The sequence below is a fragment of the Cupressus sempervirens genome, chromosome 3, assembly GCF_028749045.1.
Source record: "Cupressus sempervirens isolate cs-2001-9-10 chromosome 3, ASM2874904v1, whole genome shotgun sequence".
In the NCBI taxonomy this organism is placed as follows: Eukaryota; Viridiplantae; Streptophyta; class Pinopsida; order Cupressales; family Cupressaceae; genus Cupressus; species Cupressus sempervirens.
The window spans coordinates 832930865-832951339 of record NC_143120.1 but is presented as its reverse complement, the minus strand read 5'-3'; positions in this window follow the sequence as shown (position 1 = coordinate 832951339).

Genomic DNA, 20475 nt, shown 5'->3' with positions numbered 1-20475 from the left:
AATTTAACCTATTACAATCAATGGAATATATCTCAAGCCCTATTTCTAATGGAAATAAATGTTCATATACATAGTTAGAGTAGTTTTGCTTTCTGTTCTTTCCTATTTTCCAAGAAGTGCTTGGGCACATGTTTTGTTTTGTAATAGAGAGTTTTGGTTCCATTTTTGCAAGTTATAGAAGAGAGGCATGTTTTATGGCTCAAAATGTAGCAGAAATCATAAATTTGATGAGTTTCATGGTTCCAGAGACTCCATAGCCCCATGGATCCTCTTATGGTCACTTGCTATATAGAAAGTAGTCTTGCATCCTCTCTGAGTCGCTTAAAATGTTGACCAAAATGTCCTCCAACCAAAAAATCAAACTCAAATAATAATCCACTTAATGGTCACCTAATTTTCTAATTTAGAATTCGCTATATTTCACATTATTCCTTAGAATGGTTTAAGTCATGACCATGTGATTTGCATAGTCACAGTTGGTTGAGTGCTAAGCTAGATCAAGATGGCTAGGGCATGATTGCTTTGTTTTTACCTGATCACACTATTATGTTAATGCACTATGGTTTAAGTCACAATGGTGTAGAAAGAGAAAGTCTTCAATGCTTCAAAGATATATTTTGCACTGTTAGATTTTTTAGATCTATGACCAGTGCATGACCACAACAGGTTAAGAAATAACTAAGGTTTGAGTTGCAATCAAGTGATTTCCCTTGTTTTTCTTGGTTACAACAGTCAAAAGGGAACCTTGAGCTAAGGTGGTGATGGTATGGATGTAGTCAAAATCTCAACCTTCTCAAGGTCATGGTGGTTAATGAAGAATGCTAAGAGTGGGTTGCAAAAAAACTATAACCAATGGATCACGGTTTCGCTAACAAAAACTGCTATTAAAGGAAGTTGTTGATGAGGTTTTATCATAGATGGTCAAACATAAAGTATAAGTTGAATTCTTGATAGAATGGTCGAATGGTAAGAGGTTTTTGGTCCACATGGCAAGGCTTGATGTTGAACTCTAGTTGACCAAATATCATGACTAAGTTTGGTAAAATTAATGATAGAAAAAGTAGTTCCTTGATGATGAATCCAATATTTTTGATCTCCTATAACTACTTTTCATCATTTCCTAGTTTTGATAAATGCAAAGAGATGCTCCATCAATGCCTATTGATCCATCCATTTGGTCAGAAGTTAATGATTGTCATTCCTGACCTCTTAGAGTTTTATTTGGTGAAGAAGTGATCTTCTCATGTATAGATTTGTGCTATGATCAGATCTTTCCAATTTTGGCAGTGATTATTCTCTATGGATTTGATTATAGTGGTTGAATTTTGTCTTATAATGGAAGCTAAAATTTATGCTTACATCATAATATTAAATGTTGTACTCTTTCTTAGGGTTAGATTTTCTCTATTTCTTTGGTATTGCCTTGGCATGCTACTTTAAATTCCCTCTTCGCCCCTAAGTTATATGACATCCTATCTTATCTCTTTTAGGCACTAAAGTACTGTGCAAGCTTTGTCTACCTCTCTTCAGTATGCTATGAATATCTATAATCTTCATTTTGTATCTTTGTGGGCTTGTGAATGATAAGCAGTGAAGCAACTTTTCCTTGTGTCACTCATGTGGTTGTCTGATCTATATGTAGTTAATATATTAAAGTACGCCTAAATCCATATATCTTTGGACTATCATGATAATGGTACTATGCATGTATGGGTAGAGATTAGTCTGAAAACCCTATTTTGGTGCATCACCTCTTTAGAATATGTTAGGTAGTTACTTTCATGCATTCCTTCTCCCTTTTCTCTTCAACAATAGTTTATGTTCATCCTAATAGTAGAGGAAGCCGACCTTCTCTAGTGACTCAACCTCATAGTTCAAGTCCCATAGCTTGGAGGTTTTTTCCATATTTCATGAGGTTGTCCTTAGATAAAAACTTTGGACAAGGGTGCAAGCTTTTGTGACAACAGTTTAAAAAAATAGTCACTTCAACTTATTTTGACGTGTTTCACTCTATTTGTTTTCTACACAATCTTGTGAACATATTGGAGTCTTAGCCTTAAAAAATGTCTCATTGAGATTTCCTACATGTTCTTTCACATGTTCTTTCTAATTGTTGCTACTATTATCATTCCTTCTATCATTTTTCATATTCCTTCTTAAATTTTTTGTTCTCATGTTATTTGACATTCTTTCATTGTTCATCCTATAAAATATCATTGTGTGTCCCATATTGTTGCAAATGTGACATGCTATCACATTGTTTTTGTTAGAAACTAAAGTTCGCCATTATAACTAAGAGGGGGTGGTGAATCCTTTATCTAGCTATTATAAGAATTATCAACCTTATTAATCCTTATCCATATGACCAATATAATCAGCAACCATAACAAGATACTTTTTGTCACAAAAGCTCGCACCCTTGTCGAAAGTTTTTACTTAAGGACAAACTTGTGAAACATGGAAACAACCTACAAGCTATGGGACTTGAACTATGAGGTTGAGTCTCTAGACAAGGCTGACTTCCTTTACTATTAGGATGCACCTAGCTACTCTTGGAAGGGAAAAGGGGAGAAGACATGCACAAGAAACTAACCTAATCTATCCTAAGGAGGTGATGCACCAAAATAGAGTGTTCAAACCAATCTCTTCCCATTCATGCACACTTGAACTATTATGACATTAGAGATATATAGATCTAAACTTGTTTAAATCTAATAATCACATGAAGATCAAATGACCAAAATGAATAACACAAGGAAGAAGAGAGTTCACTCATATATCATTCATAGTTCAAAAGAGATACAATCATGCAAAATGAAGATAGGCACCAAACATTGAATAGAGGCAAATAGATCTTACATAATCATCAATGGTTGAAGGAGATAAGGTAAATATTATTAGATCTAAAGGAAAAGCAATTTACAATGAAATTAGAGAACAATATAAGAGAAAATAGAGAACAGTTGACCCTAAGAAATAATTACAACTTTGCTTTTATAGTTGAAGGATAACTGAGATATTCCTAATCAAAAGTTACCCCACAACCACTTTCATCAAGTCTTTTGAGAACAATCAAGATGATCCAAGTAATAGATGTAAATTTGGTACACTTTTAGAGACATGAAAATCATTGAAACCTTGACTAGAGCAACCCTAAAGTGATAGAAATGATGCCAATGAATGCCAAAATTCCTCAAAATGAGAAATTAGGGGGTGGAAGGAATGCCTTTGTGTCATTTCTATTACAAAAATAACTTTGGGGTGGTTAGGGTCAGCCCTATTTATCTCCTTCCTAACTCAACAAATCAAAAAAATCAACTGTCAAATTGGGTCCTACAACTAGTAATCACCATGTGGACTAGTAATATCATTTCATTTTTCCAACTTGCAAAGTTCTCATGAGTTTGACTACTTTAATCAACTAACTGTGCCACCCTTAAAACTTAACTATGATGACTTAAAAAGCTATTAACCTTAACTGTGATGTTAACTTTTAATTTTTCATGCCTTTCTTTTTGAATTGGACCCACCAAGACATGTGGAAAAAACTCACTATGTCGCTATAACTAAAGATTGATCATTTTCCCTTAGTAGCATAATGAGAGACATTAATTTACTGAGATTGGATGATCCACACAAAACTACAATATTGTGACCTTATCAGCACCTCCAACCAATGAGAACGTCACCTTTTGCCAACTTTTTTGACACTGATCTACCTAATTTGTGGCCCACAAAAGAAAAGGGACCCACCTACCACATGTCAATCACTTGCTTTCTTGCATTATTAGAAAACCTCACATCTTGAGAAAGCAAGAAAGTGATAACCCTCAATTGATCTTGATCTAATGGTGAATGAAAAGTTCACCTTTGACAACATTGACTAAAGGAAAAGGGGCCCATGGTGCTATGTGGAAACACGTCACTTTGTTGCTATGAAAAAAGGGACTACATTTTCTGATAGCTATAAAGTGACAAGCCTCAATCCTTTTGCATCTGACAGTAGATTTTTGGGATCAAAAAGATATTAAATTGTGCATCACTTAGAAAATAAGAAATAACCCAAGGTTTATAAGATTTATTTGCATTCCCTAATTTGAATATTCAAATACATGTGACCATTATACTTTTTAAATTCAAATATTTACATTTTGGCAAAGGGTGAAAATAGCCAACAATTCTAGTGACTCAAGGGGGATGTAAACCTACTATACATGGACCAGTAGCCTACACATCCATTGGGAAACAAAGTCATATAAATCATGAATATCCACCCAAAAAAACCCTAAAATCATAGAAAGATGCCCAATAAAACCTCAAAACTGCTCTCTACAACTATAAAACAAGAACTAAAACCTTCTGCAACAACCATGTGCCCATGCACTTCTTAGAAAACATGAAAAATAGAAAGAAGAGTAACTTAATATGTACATAAAACACTCATTTCTATTAGAAATAGGGCTTGAGGTATATTCCATTGACTAGAATAGGAAAGATGTCACCATTAGGGCTACTTAACTAGAAAAAATTTGCCTACTTGCAATAGATAATCACATAGGGACCACTCCATAGTGCATCAAATTTTGAGTATCTCCCCAATTTTTCCCTATCTACGAGAAATCTTGAACTTAGCCTTCCTATCAAAGGGCTTCTTCATCTGTTGTGGGTGTGTTTCCATGGTCTATACGCCCTGGTGTCTCTTCTTTTCTAGCTCCATCAACTCTACTATACTTACATACATAACATCATTTTCAGTTAGCTCCAATTGATGGGCTAATTCTAGGGATAGAAGCTCCAATGAGATAGGAAGCCTTTCTTCCCTACCATAAACCAACATGAAAGTTGAGTTTCCAATTTCCCTTTTAGGTGTTATCTTGTCAGCCCAAAGGGTTTTTCATAAATTCTAATTCCAATACCTTTGGTTATCTTCTATAGTCCATTTTATGATCTTGATCAAATTTTTGTTGGAGGACTTGGCCAAGTTGTTGCCTTGGGGGTAGTAATTATAAGAAGTGCTCAAATATATACTATGATCAATTGCCCATGCACAAATCTAGGCTCCTACAAATGATTTTGCATTGTCTAAAATAATGGTGGAAGGAGTGCCAAACCTTGTGATGATTCCATCTATGAACTCAACAACTAAATTCTTAGTGGCATCCTTTAATGCCATTGCTTCTATCCACCTAGTAAAGTAATCTGTAGTAGCTAGGATCCATTTTTGACTAGATCTAGAAGAAGGATTGATGAGGCCTATAAAACCTAATTAACATTGTGGAAAAGGTTGATAAAATTGCATAGGATGAAGTGGGAGGGGTACAAGCCTTTGCTTACCTGAAAAGAAAACACTTTTGTCACATGTTTTAACATCCCTATGGAAATCATTGAACAAGGATGACTAGTAATATCCTTCCCTCATTATCTTCATGGTAGTTGTTCTTGCTGAAAAGTAGCCACCATCAGGACCATCATGAAGCTCCTTAATTATTCTATTAGCTTGATTTGTATAAATGCACCTTAAAAAAGCTCCATTGAAGTCCTTCCTAAATAGGAGACCATCAACTATGGCATAAGGAATAGACTACAATCTGAATTATCTTCTTTTTTCCCTATCCAATCGATAAGGATATCCATTTCCTGATAAGAAGGTCATCATATCATCCATCCAACTCCTTGAATTATCATTTCTTACTTCTTCTTGTTCTTCCAATACCATAGCAACTTGCTCATCTAATCCCTGAGATGAGACCATCTTCTTGCACAATCCTTTCCCTCTTACCAACTTGGTGATTTGAATGTTCACATCATACTCCATCAACCTAGTGATCCAACATACTCTTTTCTCACTAATATCCTTTCTTAAAAGGAAATCCTTCATATTGGCATTGGGTACTAGCAAATGAATCTTTCTATGTGATAGAAGGTGCCTAAACTTCTTCAAAGCTCTTATAACTACAAGGGCTTGCTTCTCCACATAACTATACTTGTCTTCATACTCTTTAAGCCCTTCACTAAATAAATCAATAGGTTTCTCTTCATTCCTATCATTTGATTGAGTCAATACAACATAAATGCTTGACTTACCTCCTAAGGTATAAAGAATGAAATTCTTTTCAAAATTTGGATTGATGAGAGTGAGGACTAAGGCTATGGCTTCCTTAATCTCTTCAAAACTTTCTTTCCCTTCCTTGGTCCATGCAAAGACCATATTCTTCTTAATAATAACTATAAGGGGTTTTAGCATGGTAGCAAGATTAGAAATAAATCTCCTTACAAAATTTATCCCACCAAGGAAACTTTATAGCTTGTTCTTGTGACTAGAAAGAGAGAGAAAGTATTGCCCTTGTTCTCTCTAGATCAATGGTCAGCCATTCTTAGATACAATGTGTCCTAACAATTTTCCTTGATTAGTAGAAAAGAAACACTTTCTTGGATTTAGGGATACTTCATACTCTCTACATCTAATGAATACTTGTCTAAGATGGCCCAAATGATTTGCTACATTCTTTGAATACATTATGATATCATCAAGGTAGACCAACACAAACCTTTCAATCATGTTCTTGAAGGCCATCTCCATTTCTTTTTGAAATGTGGCATCTACATTTGTTAGTCTAAAAGGTATTTTACTATAGGCATAGGTGCCCCACTTTTTTGTGAATGCACTCTTATATCTATCAGACTCTTTGACTAACACCTAATTGTAACTAGAGAATCCATCCAAGAAAGAGAATCTCTCTAAACCACTAACTATAGACAATATTTGTTCCATTGAAGGGAGGGGATGATGATCTTTGAGGGAGGCTTGGTTAAGATCCCTAAAGTCTATACACAGTCTAATTTCTTCACTCTTCTTCCTAATGGGGACAAGGTTTTCTACCTAAGAGGAATTCTTAGTAGGGAAAATGATATTAGCGTTAATCAATTTGGATAGCTCCTTTCTCATTAATGACTCAATCTGGAGATTCACTGGCCTCCATTTTTTCCTAATAGGTTTGACATTATCAACTAAATCTATGGTATGTTGAAACAAACTTGGGTCAAAACCCTTTAAATCATCATATGTCCAAGAAAATATATCATTAAATTCTTGACATAGATGAACAAAACTTCCTTGCTTAGTTTTAGAACATACCTTACCCATGTTCAAGGTCTCTCCATCAACAACCATGACTAGTATGTGATCATCCTCACTTTCATCAAGGTTCATGTCTCTTCCTCTTGCTTAATCATTAAGAGTGAAGGAACTTTCTAAGGTAATCAGACCTTTAGGAAATTTTTTGAAACCGAGATTGATGATTTAATCCCCATACTAATCTTGTAATCTTGACTAATTTCTTTTCAAGAACTCTACTTCATTCTTCAAGAAACTCATAATTTGTGCATCAGATTAAAATACCTACCAATTGAAATTATTATCAAGAATAAAAAGCCTAACCTTCACTCTAACCTACTACTTCCTCTCATCTTCAAGGCTCCTTAACACATCATAAGATGCACCCACTGCTATAAGTCTATCGGCATGTCTATTTTCTTTCCTAGGGATCCTTTAAATATTAAATGCATTAACAACTTCAAGGAAATCCCATACTCTATTTTTATAGGACTTGAGTAGACCATTCTTGGTGACATTCTTATTTCTCACTTGATGGACAACCAAATTACTATCTCTATATACACTTAAGGCCTGAATTCCTCTTTTTTAAGCAAGTAGGAGACCTTAAATCAATGCCTCATACTCCACCACATTATTGGTACAACTAAATTGGAGCCTAAAGGAGAAGTAGTACCTTTCTAGTGTAGGAGAAATAAACATCACACTACCCCTGATCCATTTTTATTTCTTGATCCATCAAAGTACATGCTCCATATCCCACTTGTATCCTCTTTGTTCTTTATAAGGTTAGGGACAAGAGAATCCTTTTCTAGTATACAATAAGTACCGAGGCCTATCTCCATGGTTTCTAATGTAGGATCAAATAGGTATGCATTAGCCCACTCATCCAAAAGAAAATTAGGAACCTCTACCAAGGAAGTAGCAGGCTCATTTACTATATTGTTTTTGGCTATCTCTAGGATAGTAAAATTCATATTGATGATATTAGGAGTGTAGGGATCAATATGGTGGAGGGCTAGGGGATTTTCTCTGATTGAAGCCTTAGTTCCATATCTTGTTCTAAAAAAATGTATGACTAGTCAGAGGATATGTAATCACCTATTTAGGTAGTGAAATCTCTTGAGAGACAAATGGCAAAGAGTGGCTTGACTTCATCAACTTATATATCTTGGACTATAGAACAACCAAGGCATGCATGTAGGACCATTTCAACATTCCTAAGGATTCCTACAGTCTTGATGGTACTACTATCCAACTACAATACATCTCTAACAATGGGCTCATATTTCATTTCTATGACATCAGCTACACACTTGGGAATTATTGAACTACTAGCCCCTGAATTAACTATGCAATTGTGGACTAGTTTATCCCCTATAATCAAAGAGACATTAAATGGAGGAGGTATAACTTTATTTCATGTCTCTCCTTCCTTTTCTAGTTGTACAAGACTTGTGGCACTCTCCATGCTAGATGGTAGATCCTTTGGTTGAGTTCTCTCAAATTCTTGCTATAGTAACTTCATCTACATATGTATAGTAGCAACAACATCCCAATTAGAAATATTCACTTTTGTATTCTTCATCTATTCTACCACACTAAATGATGCATTAGGTGCTTTGGTAGAAGCCTTGGGAGCTACATGTGTAAGAGGTGTAGATGAAATAACTTGAGGTCCATTCTTATATCTTCTACTACTATCCTATCTTTATTGATTGAGGAGCATTGGATTGATCAATTATTTCTTGTACATGAGGTATTGCATTTGATGTTGAAGCTTGATTAGGAGAAGGAGGAGTAACATTTTCATCAACTTATTTTTCTCCTAGTATTGTGAGCAATGGAATCTTAGTTTACATGACAATGCTCTTCGACTCGGTGATTTGTGAAGGAGCAATCAACTTATCATTGCAAATGTGAGGCATCTTTAGATTGGTTTACATTATATGATTGACCTATTGTAGGATCTTGAGTGGCCAAAGCTAAATGGGATTCAGCCTTTTGACACATACAATAGGCATAAAAGTAATTGCAGGAGGAACAAAAATCTTGATCTTGAGCCATATTGTTCTAAGGGAATAATACCCTACTTTGATCTAAATTTGAAGTGAAGTTATGACTATTCTACCTATTCTAATCAAAAAGAGTATTCCCATGATTATGAAATGGAGGCCTACCATTATTTAGAGTTTGATATTGCAATTAAGGAGCCTTGTTACCTCTCTCCAAAGTCACTACTATCTTGCTTGGTTATACAGAAGCTACCTTACAACTTCTTCTCTTGACCTCATAATCTCATATCTATGTTCAACATCATAGACCACATCATCTCCTTAATTTCATCCATTTCATTTGAAGATGTGGAATCTTGAGAGGCTAGAGAAAGGGGTTGTGATGTGGAACATGTGGGAATAGTTGCTATTGTTGGTTGGTGTTTTGGGATATTAGAGAAGAAGGGCATAGGAGGCCTTGGAGCTAACTTACTTCCTTGTATCAAGATATATTTTTTCCTTTGTTTCTATTTCATAAGTATTAGGAAATGTATCTCCACCCATAGTTTTGATTGTGGTGGCAATATCACTATTAAAGGATTTGAGGAAATGCAAGAAGGCATTACCAAGGGTAGGCTTTACTGAAGTAGGTATTCTATCCCATTTATTTTGAAGTTTGTAGTTAAAATTAATCATGTATTCATGGGGACTCTTTTTATAGTAGGCAACTATTCTAAAAATGAGAGATGGTCACTCTTATCCTCAAAATGTTTGCATAGGGCTACTCCTAACCCATCCCAATCTATTATAGAATTGTGAGGCAACCATATATACCATTGCAATGCTTTTCCTTTCAAGGATGAGGGTAAAAGCCTGACTAGAAAATCATCTTTAGATATTCCATGTATATTACAAATATTTGTAACTACTTGAATATGTTCTAAAGAGGAAATAGAATTTTCACCAGTAAACTCAAGTATACTATTAAGAGCAAATACTAGTATTTCTTGTCTTTGGGCCAATAGGAGAGTACTTCCATCATTAAAGGTGGCAAAAGAATGAGCTCTAGCCATGTAAGCAAGTGATCTATTGATAATGAGTAGATGGTATTCTAGTTGAGATCTAATAGCATAAGGAGTGCAGATAGATCTTATAGGTGTATGTGTTACTAGTACATTCCTAACTGGTGATAAAGATACTTTAGTCTTTCTTCTTCTAGGATTGGAAAATGAAAGCTCTTGGTATTGAAACTTACCTCTAGAAGATGTCTTTGTTTCAACTTTGGGTATGAATAACCACAACTATAGTCTGAAACTAGATGTGAATAATGTAGAGTCACCAAGTTTTTTGTGGAAATGGGCCTCTTGAAGGCCTAGAATATTGGGTGTAACACTATCTTCTCAACATCAACATGAAATTATTCTCTTTTGACACTAGTAGACTTTGAATTTTTTTGAATATTAGTCCCACCAAGCATGAAAAAAGCTATTGCCACAAAAGCTTGCACCCTTGTCCAAAGTTTTTGCCTAACGAAAACCTTGTAAAATATGAAAACAACCTCCAAGATGCGAGACTTGAACTATGAGGTTGTTAGTGAATAGATTGTCCTTCGAGAAAGTATGTGCAAATCTGACCCTGAATGCCCAAATGAAAGAACAAATCGACACCAACAGTTGGATAGGTTATTATTAGATTAATAACCTTCCTTTGAATTTTATAGGGTACAGCTCCCCATATGAAATATTCAATGAATCAAATGTGAATTCTTTTACTAGAAAGAATAAAAGGATATCAAACATCTACCCATAAATACAACATACATGTGTAAACTTAAAAGACTACCAGAAAGTATTAACAAATGACACAAAGTTCATTTGCATGCAGCGTTACAAGGAGAATGAAACCTGAGAAAGCAAGAATCAAAGCTTTAAAGACAATTTGAAATCAAATATATTCAAAAAGCCATGACATAAATGCATTTAGAGAAAACTGAAAGTCATACAAAGATAACACTTAGTAGAAAGAAAATTGCCCGGACTCAAAGTTCTGGCATGCAATTATCTTCTGAGTCTCCCTCCTCTAAAAAAGCTGAAACAACAAAGTTCTCATTAAATCATACATCTAAATCACTAACTAAAAGGAAACCTAAATTCCCTATCCATGCATACATTCAAAATCAAAATATCCCCTGTTTTCTAGCTCACAGTTTGGAAAATTAAACAAAACTTTGTTCTTTCTCTCTCAGTAAATGAAACTTTTGATCCAAATCCTCTGTTCTAGAGCCCAAAGTCTACAAACCTAGCAGAAAGTGGAACCCTTTGTGGTTTGAAAATACCTTCATAAATAGCTGGTTGATGTGTATTTTCAGTTTGCATAACTAATTGTTGGAATTTGACTATCCATATTCCTCTTCTTATGTTCTCTCATTAATATTTTAATAACCTTATAAAACATTGATGCAAAAGTTTTATAAGGATAATTTGACATATTAAATGAGACTTAAACAAGTGGCACATGATTACATTATCCCAATATAAAAATATTCTTGACGTTGGTCGGATTCAAAATAACTCTGTCAGCAAAAATGGGTCTCGGTGCGGGAGGCATAACTATATATCCCACTGTTGCATCTTGCTGAATTTTGGATATGTTATCCATATCCTAGTTCTCCACATTCTCACCAAGCTTTTGAAAATAATGCCTAAGTCAAAAGTTATAGATCTCTATTTGAGGGTCTATATGACTATCATAAAATCTAACTTGCTGAATTGAAATTCCCTACTGATCATTGGACACTATTTTGAACATGCCTCCCTATTAATAGCATTATTTTGATGCAATAAATCTTGTTACTCATGAAAAAAATGGTAGCATAAAGTCTCTGAGGTGAGGATGGGTTCTAACAAAGGCTTCAGAATAGTCCAAACAATTTTTGTGTTGAATTCTGTCTACAAATGCTATAACTGTATTTGATCACACTCAACAGTTATAACATTCTATGAGCATCATAGAAAACATGAGGCTTTGACAATAACTAAAATCTAAAGCTTCTAAATCTAAACAGGTCAAATCCTTGAACTATTGAACTATCTTAAACCTGTCACATCACACGAAATTTTTTGAATACAAAATAAGCCATACTGAATCAACAAGCTCATAGGATCATTTGAACCCATTCCAACAAATTAAACCACTTATGACTGATATCCCAAGACATATGTCTACTTCTTTAACCACTAAAAATTGAATTGATATGCCCATAAAGAACTTGGTAAATTTAATGAAACTTTTCGTGAAATTTGAATCTGAACTCAATGATATCTATCCTCCTACACTGGATCATCGAATTTGATGATATTGAGCTTGAATCTTGTTTCTGAATCTACATATCAAAATATTGAACCACTTCGAGCTTTTGAATAAAGGAAACTTGAAGATTTACCATGATGGTATTTTGTTTCTTTGACTAGGGTTCCTTCCTGAATTATGGCCTTTGAACTTCTACACTGAACCAAAATCATGAACTGGGGCTAGGCTTTGAACTTTTCTGAATTAACAAATCTATGATTCGAACCTTGAATCTGAATCTGCAAGCTGAACCAATAAGCCACCTTGAACTTTTGAACCATCGAACCACTTTGAACTACTTCAAACCTCAGTTCAAAGTGGTTCAAAAACTTCAAACTTGAAGTTTTAAAACTATGACCATATCAGGTACTAACAGGAGCTCTAGCTGCCGGACTGATTTTGATGCAGAATCAGAGAACTCTAGCAATCTCTAGGAGAGGAATAGTGCCTTGACCATTGGACAAATAGAGTCAACAGGAAAAGAAAATTGGGAGCTACTTGCAGAGAGGGTGGAGGGGAGTAGGGAAAAACCACCAAACAAAGCCAACAACCAACACCTAAACTACCAGCAGGCACGAAGCTTGCACATTATTCAACTACACTGTACACAACAAAAACTTATTTACAATTATTTACAAAGGTAGGAAGAGACCTACCATAAGAACTAGAAGAGAGAAAGGAATCAAGTGAAACCATTTACCGGCTGAAAGAAATAAGAGCCTTTTTGAATCAGCATAGTGTACCTCAACGAAACAGCTCCAAACCATCGCTTGATGACGACTCCTTCAATGCCAAACTTTGAACTAGCAATGTACATACACATGCTGATCCAACATTCCTTTCCAAATAGCCATAGCTCATCATAATACTCTCCTTCACTTGAGATTTGATCCTTCACATCTCCAAGTGTAGATTCCACTCTAGGCTAAAAAGCATAAAGTTTAAGAAGCTCACTAAAAGATGATATGCAACACCTGGAAATGCTACCATGAAGATTCAACTCTTGCACATGGTCATGATCAACTTCCAACCATAGTGACACCTCATCCAACATAGGATTAGCCTTTGAGTATCTATTTTGTTGATCTCTTTCAAGAACTAAATTGTCATCCAATATGCCACAAACTCCATCTCTTTCTTTTTCCAAAATGCCATCACATGTTCCAGCATTTCTTCCATAGTCCAAATCAGCAAAGCCATGTATAGATGAATGAAAAGGAAAATTATCAATGAATACTTTATCCTCAAATTGATTTAAACAAGTACCTGAGGCATCATCAAAGAAATGGTTTGGCTTGAGTGCTAACAAGATTGTGTTTATGGTTTCTTCTTCTTTATTAAAAAGAGTGTCCTTCAACATACTAGTCAGATCACTACTCGATTGAAAGTCAGTTTCATACGTCTTCCTCTCAACAAGAAATTCAGCAAAAATATCTTCATCCAAAGGCATCTTTACCCCATCTTTATGAAGAATCAAATCATCATTAAAAGGGCTAGTTTGAGAGAGGTCTCTCGGCTGAAGATATAGCAAGAATTCATCCACGATTTCTCCTTCTTGATTAAACAATGTTCTTCTCCATGCCTGAGCTGGTAAATCTACAAACTGATTATTGATTTCAGCACCTTCATCTTTCATGGAAATGGAAAGTTCATCTTTAGGCTGCATCTTATCTTGAGTCCTTTCATCAAGGAGGCTTTTCAAAGAGAGGTGATCAATATCAAAGGTGAAAGACTGAAATTCCAATGGAAAATTGTCTAATTCCTTGTAACTAAAAGCCTCTGAAACAAGGTGACCATTGTCACTCTTAAAACTGAAACTTTCAGAACATGTAGAGAAAAATATAGAGGCACCTTCTTTAATATCAGTAGTATTAATAGGATTTGTTGCTGCATTATTTCTAAAATGAAAATATTTTGGGGAAGGTTTGTGCTCAGCATTCACATCCACCAGACTAAAAACTTCACAATCCATCATGACATTAAAAGACTTGTTTTCAAACATGGCATGACTAGAAAATGTTCCAACCAAATCTTCAGGCAAACAACAATCAGCATGACCCTCAGCTGTAAAATTTTCTCCATGCATAACTATCTTCAATGGACTGTCATTCTTTGAACATGGTTCCTTGCTGAAATCTTCCACAATTTTTGTAGGTGAGCATAATATACTTTCATTGTCCTACATACCTCCATCATTTATGTCTTTTAACTGATTCCCTACCACTACAATGCTGTCCACATTTTTATTTTGGCACATAAGAGGGAAATCAGATCCTTTACTCACTTCTTGGGCATCAAGAGATCAACTATCCTCATGATATGAAATCATAGGCAAAGACTTGATACAACTATCCATAGCCAATGAAGCCAAATGAAAAGAAGCATCATCCTTTTTTCAATACACTCAAAATTTTCATCAACTCTAAATGATGATGGGAAACCTAAAGTCTTTACCTCAACTTCAGGACTTACTAGAGATGATGTGGAGATGGGAATCATATGTGGCTGAAAAGCATCAAGATCTTCATCATCTTGTCGGCTTCCTGTTCCTTCTTTACCAAGATCCTCTTCCTACTTGTCTTCCACTTTAGCTATTTCTTCCTTCTCACATGCATGTCTTTCTTTTTCTAGATCTTGCACTTGGGGTTTCTTCTTTATGAGGATGGCACCGTAAAAGGATTTTAGCCATTCTACTTATTTTACAACCTCTTTAGTTAGCTCTCTGATAGGATTATCTTTGAAAGGTGGGATAAAGATGAAGATTTCAGAGGTATCTCCATCCTTTGCTGGAATCCAATCTTTCAAGATTTATTCATATATAATGAATACGACTGGGTATTCTTCTTCCATAGAGCCGTCAATCTCCTACAAGTAGAGATAACCATAAAACTAAGGAAATAATGTTAGGCAATGATCTATTTTTCTTTTTCCCAGTAGAGTCGCCAAAAATCTATTAGTGAATAGATTGTCCTTAGAGAAAGTACGTGCAAATCTGACCCTGAATGCCCAAATGAAAGAACAAATCAACACCAATAGTTGGATAGGTTATTATTAGATTAATAATCTTCCTTTGAATTTTATCAGGTACAACTCCCCATATGAAATATTCAATGAATCGAATGTGAATTCTTTTACTAGAAAGCATAAAAAGATATCAAACATCTACCCATAAATACAGCATAGATGCGTAAACTTAAAAGGCTACCAGAAAGTATTAACAAATGACACAAAGTTCATTTGCATGCAGCGTTACAAGGAGAATGAAACCTGAAAAAGAAAGAATCAAAGCTTTAAAGACAATTTGAAATCAAATATATTCAAAAAGCCATGACATAAATGCATTTAGAGAAAACTGAAAGTCATACAAAGATAACACTCAATGGAAAGAAAATTGACCAAACTCAAAATTCTGTTATACAATTATCTTCTGAGTTTCCCTCCTCTAAAAATGCTGAAAAAAAAAAGTTCTCATTACATCATACATCTAAATCACTAACTAAAAGGAAACCTAAATTCCCTCTCCTTGCATACATTCAAAATCAAAATATCCCCTGTTTTCCAGCTCACAGTTTGGAAAATTAAACAAAACTCTGCTTTTTCTCTCTCAGCAAATGAAACTTTCGATCCAACTCCTCTATTCTATAGCCCAAAGGCTACAAACCAATAGAAAGTGGAACCCTTTGTGGTTTGAAAATACCTTCATAAATGGCCGGTTGATGTGTATTTTCAGTTTGCATAACTAATTCTTGGAATTTAACTATCCATCTTCCTCTTCTTATGTTCTCTCATTAATATTTTAATAACCTTATAAAACATTGATGGAAATTTTTTATAAGGATGATTTGATATTAAATGAGACTTAGACAAGTGGCACATGATTACATTATCCCAATATAAAAATGTTCTTGACGTTGGTCAGATTCAAAATAACTCTGTCAGCAAAAATGGGTCTCCGTACAGGAGGCATAACTATTTATCCCACCTTTAGATCTTGCTGAATTTTGGATATGTTATCAAAATCCTAGTTCTCCACATTCTCACCATGCAGATTTTGAAAATAATGTCTGAGTCAAAAGTTATAGATCACTGTTTGAGGGTCTATATGACTGTTAGAAAATCCGACTTGCTTAATTGAAATTCCCTATTGATCATTGGACACTATTTTGAACATGCCTCCCTATTAATAGCATTATTTTACTGCAATAAATCTTGTTACTCATGAAAAAAATGGTAGCATAAAGTCTCTGAGGTGAGGATGGGTTCTAACAGAGGCTTCAGAACAGTCCAAACAATTTCCGTGCTGAATTATGTCTACAAATGCTATAACTGTATTTGATCACACTCAACAGTCATAACATTCTATGAGCATCATAGAAAACATGAGGCTTTGACAATAACTTAAATCTAAAGCTTCTAAATCCAAACATGTCAAATCCTTGAACTATTGAACTATCTTAAACCTGTCACATCACACAAATTTTTTTCAATACAAAATAAGCCATACTAAATCAACAAGCTCATAGGATCATTTGAACCCATTCCAGAAAATTAAACCACTTATGACTGATATCCCAAGACATATGTCTACTTCTTTAACCACTAAAAATTGAATTGATATGCCCATAAAGAACTTGGTAAATTTAATGAAACTTTCCGTGAAATCTGAATCTGAACTCAATGATATCTATCCTCCTACACTGGATCATTGAATTTGATGATATTGAGCTTGAATCTTTTTTCTGAATCTACATATCGAAATATTGAACCACTTCAAGCTTTTGAATAAAGGAAACTTGAAGATTCACCATGATGGTATTTTGTTTCTTCGACTAGGGTTCCTTCCTGAATTATGGCCTCTGAACTTCTACACTGAACTAAAATCATGAACTGGGGCTAGGCTTTGAACTTTTCTGAATTAACAAATCTATGATTCGAACCATGAATCTGAATCTACAAGTTGAACCAATAAGCCACCTTGAAATTCTGAACCATGGAACCACTTTGAACTACTTCGAACCTCAATTCAAAGTGGTTCAAAAAATTTGAACTTGAAGTTTTAAAACTGTGACTGTATCAGGTACTAACAAAGGTTAAATCTCTAGAGAAGGCCAACTTCCATTACTATCAAGATGTACCTAACTACTCTTGGAAGGGAAAAGGGGAGAAGTAATGCACAAGACATTAACCTAATAAATCCTAAGGAGGTAATGAACCAAAATAGAGTGATCAAACCAATATCTACCCATACATGCACACTTGAACTATTATGACATCAAAGGTATATATATTTAGACTTGTTTAAATCCAACAATCACATGCAGATTAGGTGACCAAAATGAATAACACAAGGAAGAAGAGAGTTTATTTATATATCATTCATAGGTCAAAAGAGATACAATCATGCAAATTGCACATAGCCACAAAACATTGAAGAGAGGAAAATAGAGCTTGCATTGTCATCAATGGCTGAAGGAGAGAAAGTAGAATATCATTAGGTCAAAAGGCAAAGGGAATTTACAATGAACTTATATAGCAATATCAGAGAAAATAGAGATGAGTCAACCCTAACAAAGAATTAAAACTTTGCTTTTATAGTTCAAGTATAACTAAGATATTCTTGACTGAAATTTACTCCACAACCATTGCCATCAAGCCTTTTGTGAACAATCAAGATGATCTAAGCAATAAATATGATCGGGTACACTTATAGAGACCTGAAAATCATGGAAATCCTAATTGGAGCAACCCTAAAGTGATAGAAATGACACCAATCAAGGCCAAAATTCCTAAAAGTGGACAATCATGTAGTGGAAGGGATGCCTTTGCATTTTTTCTAGTGCAAAAATAATTTTGGGGTTGTTGGGGTCGGCTACAAAATCCTATTTTACTCCTTCCTAGCTCAACAAATCAACAAAATCAACCATCAAACTAGAAAGAACCCTGTGGACTAGTAAAATCATTTCATTTTGCTGGATTTCAAAGTCCTCATGAGTTTGACTACTTTAATCAACTAACTATGCCACCATTAAAAATTTACTATGAGGGCTTGCAACACTATTAACCTTAGCTATGATGTCAACTTTTAACTACGCTTGCCTTTCTTTTGGAATTGGACCCACTGAGACACGTGGAAAAACCTTTCTATGTCACTATAACTAAAGATTGATCATTTTCCAATAGTGAAATAATGAGAGACATTGATCTACCAAGATCGAATGATCTAGATAAAATTAAAATATCATGACCCTGCCAATACCTCCAACCAGTGAGAATGTTGCCCTTTTCTAACCGATCTGACATTGATCCAACTCACTCATGGCCCACAAAAGGAAAGGGACCCACCTACCACATGCCAATTTCTACCACATGCCAATTTCTCACTTTCTCGCATTGTTAAAAAAACCTCACATCTTGAGAAAGTGAAAAAGTGACAACCCTTAGATGATGTTGATCTAATAGCAAACGAAAAGCTCACCATTGATTGCACTAACTCAAGGAAAAAGGGTTGATGGTGCTATGTGGAAGCATGTCACTTTGTCACTATGACAAAAGAGACTGCATTTTTTGACAATGATAAAGTGACAATACTCAATCCTTTTGTATCTAATGGTAGATGAAAGAAGGACCTAAAAAGATATTAAATTGTGCATCACTAAGGGAATAAGAAATAACCCAAGGTTTAAAAGATTTATTTGCATTCCCTAATTTGAATATTCAAATACATGTGACCATTATACTATTTAAATTCAAATATTTCCATTTTGGTGGGAGGGTGAAATTAGCCAACAATACTCATGCACAATAACACCAGATATGTTAACATGGGAAACCCTAGGGGTGATGGTACCCACTAAGTGATGTACTAATATAAATATTCCTTGTCAGAGGATGGACCTTTTCAAGAGTCAATGATATAAATTCAATACATGTCACTTCTTTTTTGGAGAGTTTGAATCCATGTTATGTGACTCCAACATTGTTAGCTATTGTATCAACCTTGTTAGGATTTGTATAAGGAAGATGAAACCACTACCCAAATAGCTTTAGGGGCAAGATCATCAAAATCACTATCAAATGGATCTCCATATTATTCCTTGCTGAATAGTATAAATAAATTGTACTTGTACTTCCTCTTCCTCTATCTTGTCAATCAAACTTGTGATCTCGATAGAAAATCACCAACTTCACATCCAATAATCCCCTGGATTGCTTACTTGCATTTACTAGATACTTCACATATGTCTCCACAAATTTGCATCCTATTCACACCTTATCAAAAGGAAAATAAACTTTCTTTATATGATATCCTCAAAACAAAATCTTTAGTCAGCCTTGAGGTTTGACCAATTAATTATAATAGGACCACATTAAGATAATTAATTATATTAAAATTACACAAAAATGTCGTCTCATAGTCTTTACAACTTCTAACACATGCAACTCCAACACGTGCACACTCCCTAATGTCATCATCACACTATCTATTGCAACTATATAACTTTTCATATCACGATTCTATCTCTATAAAGAGATATAAATCAATCATCAAAAATTTCTTCTCAAGAACTCTACCTTCTTTCTAGTCTATGTAAATCAAGCATATTATCTACATTTCTTTTAGTTAATTCATGTGCACTTAACCTCATCATCAGGACATAGTTTAGAACATGTCTTTAATTGTGCTTGACTTGACCATTTATTCTCTATCTGACTATGCTAGTCTTCATAGAAATATTGCTATATTGACATCAATGAAAAACATAGTCATGAATGCAACATGTCAAAAATCTCCCATATTCTCTAGAAATGCTTAGGATACTCTCCCAAAGGAGTACCATCAACATTCATTCTAACAATCTCCCCATTTTGCATTGATGACAATATAGATGAAAAACATCTAACTTTGAAGAATACCAAAACAACACTCTTTCACAACTATTAATGTTCTCTTATTTTTAAGTCCTCTTCATCAGTAATATCTAAAATTTTTATCTAGTGAGCTTTCTCATTCTTCCATAG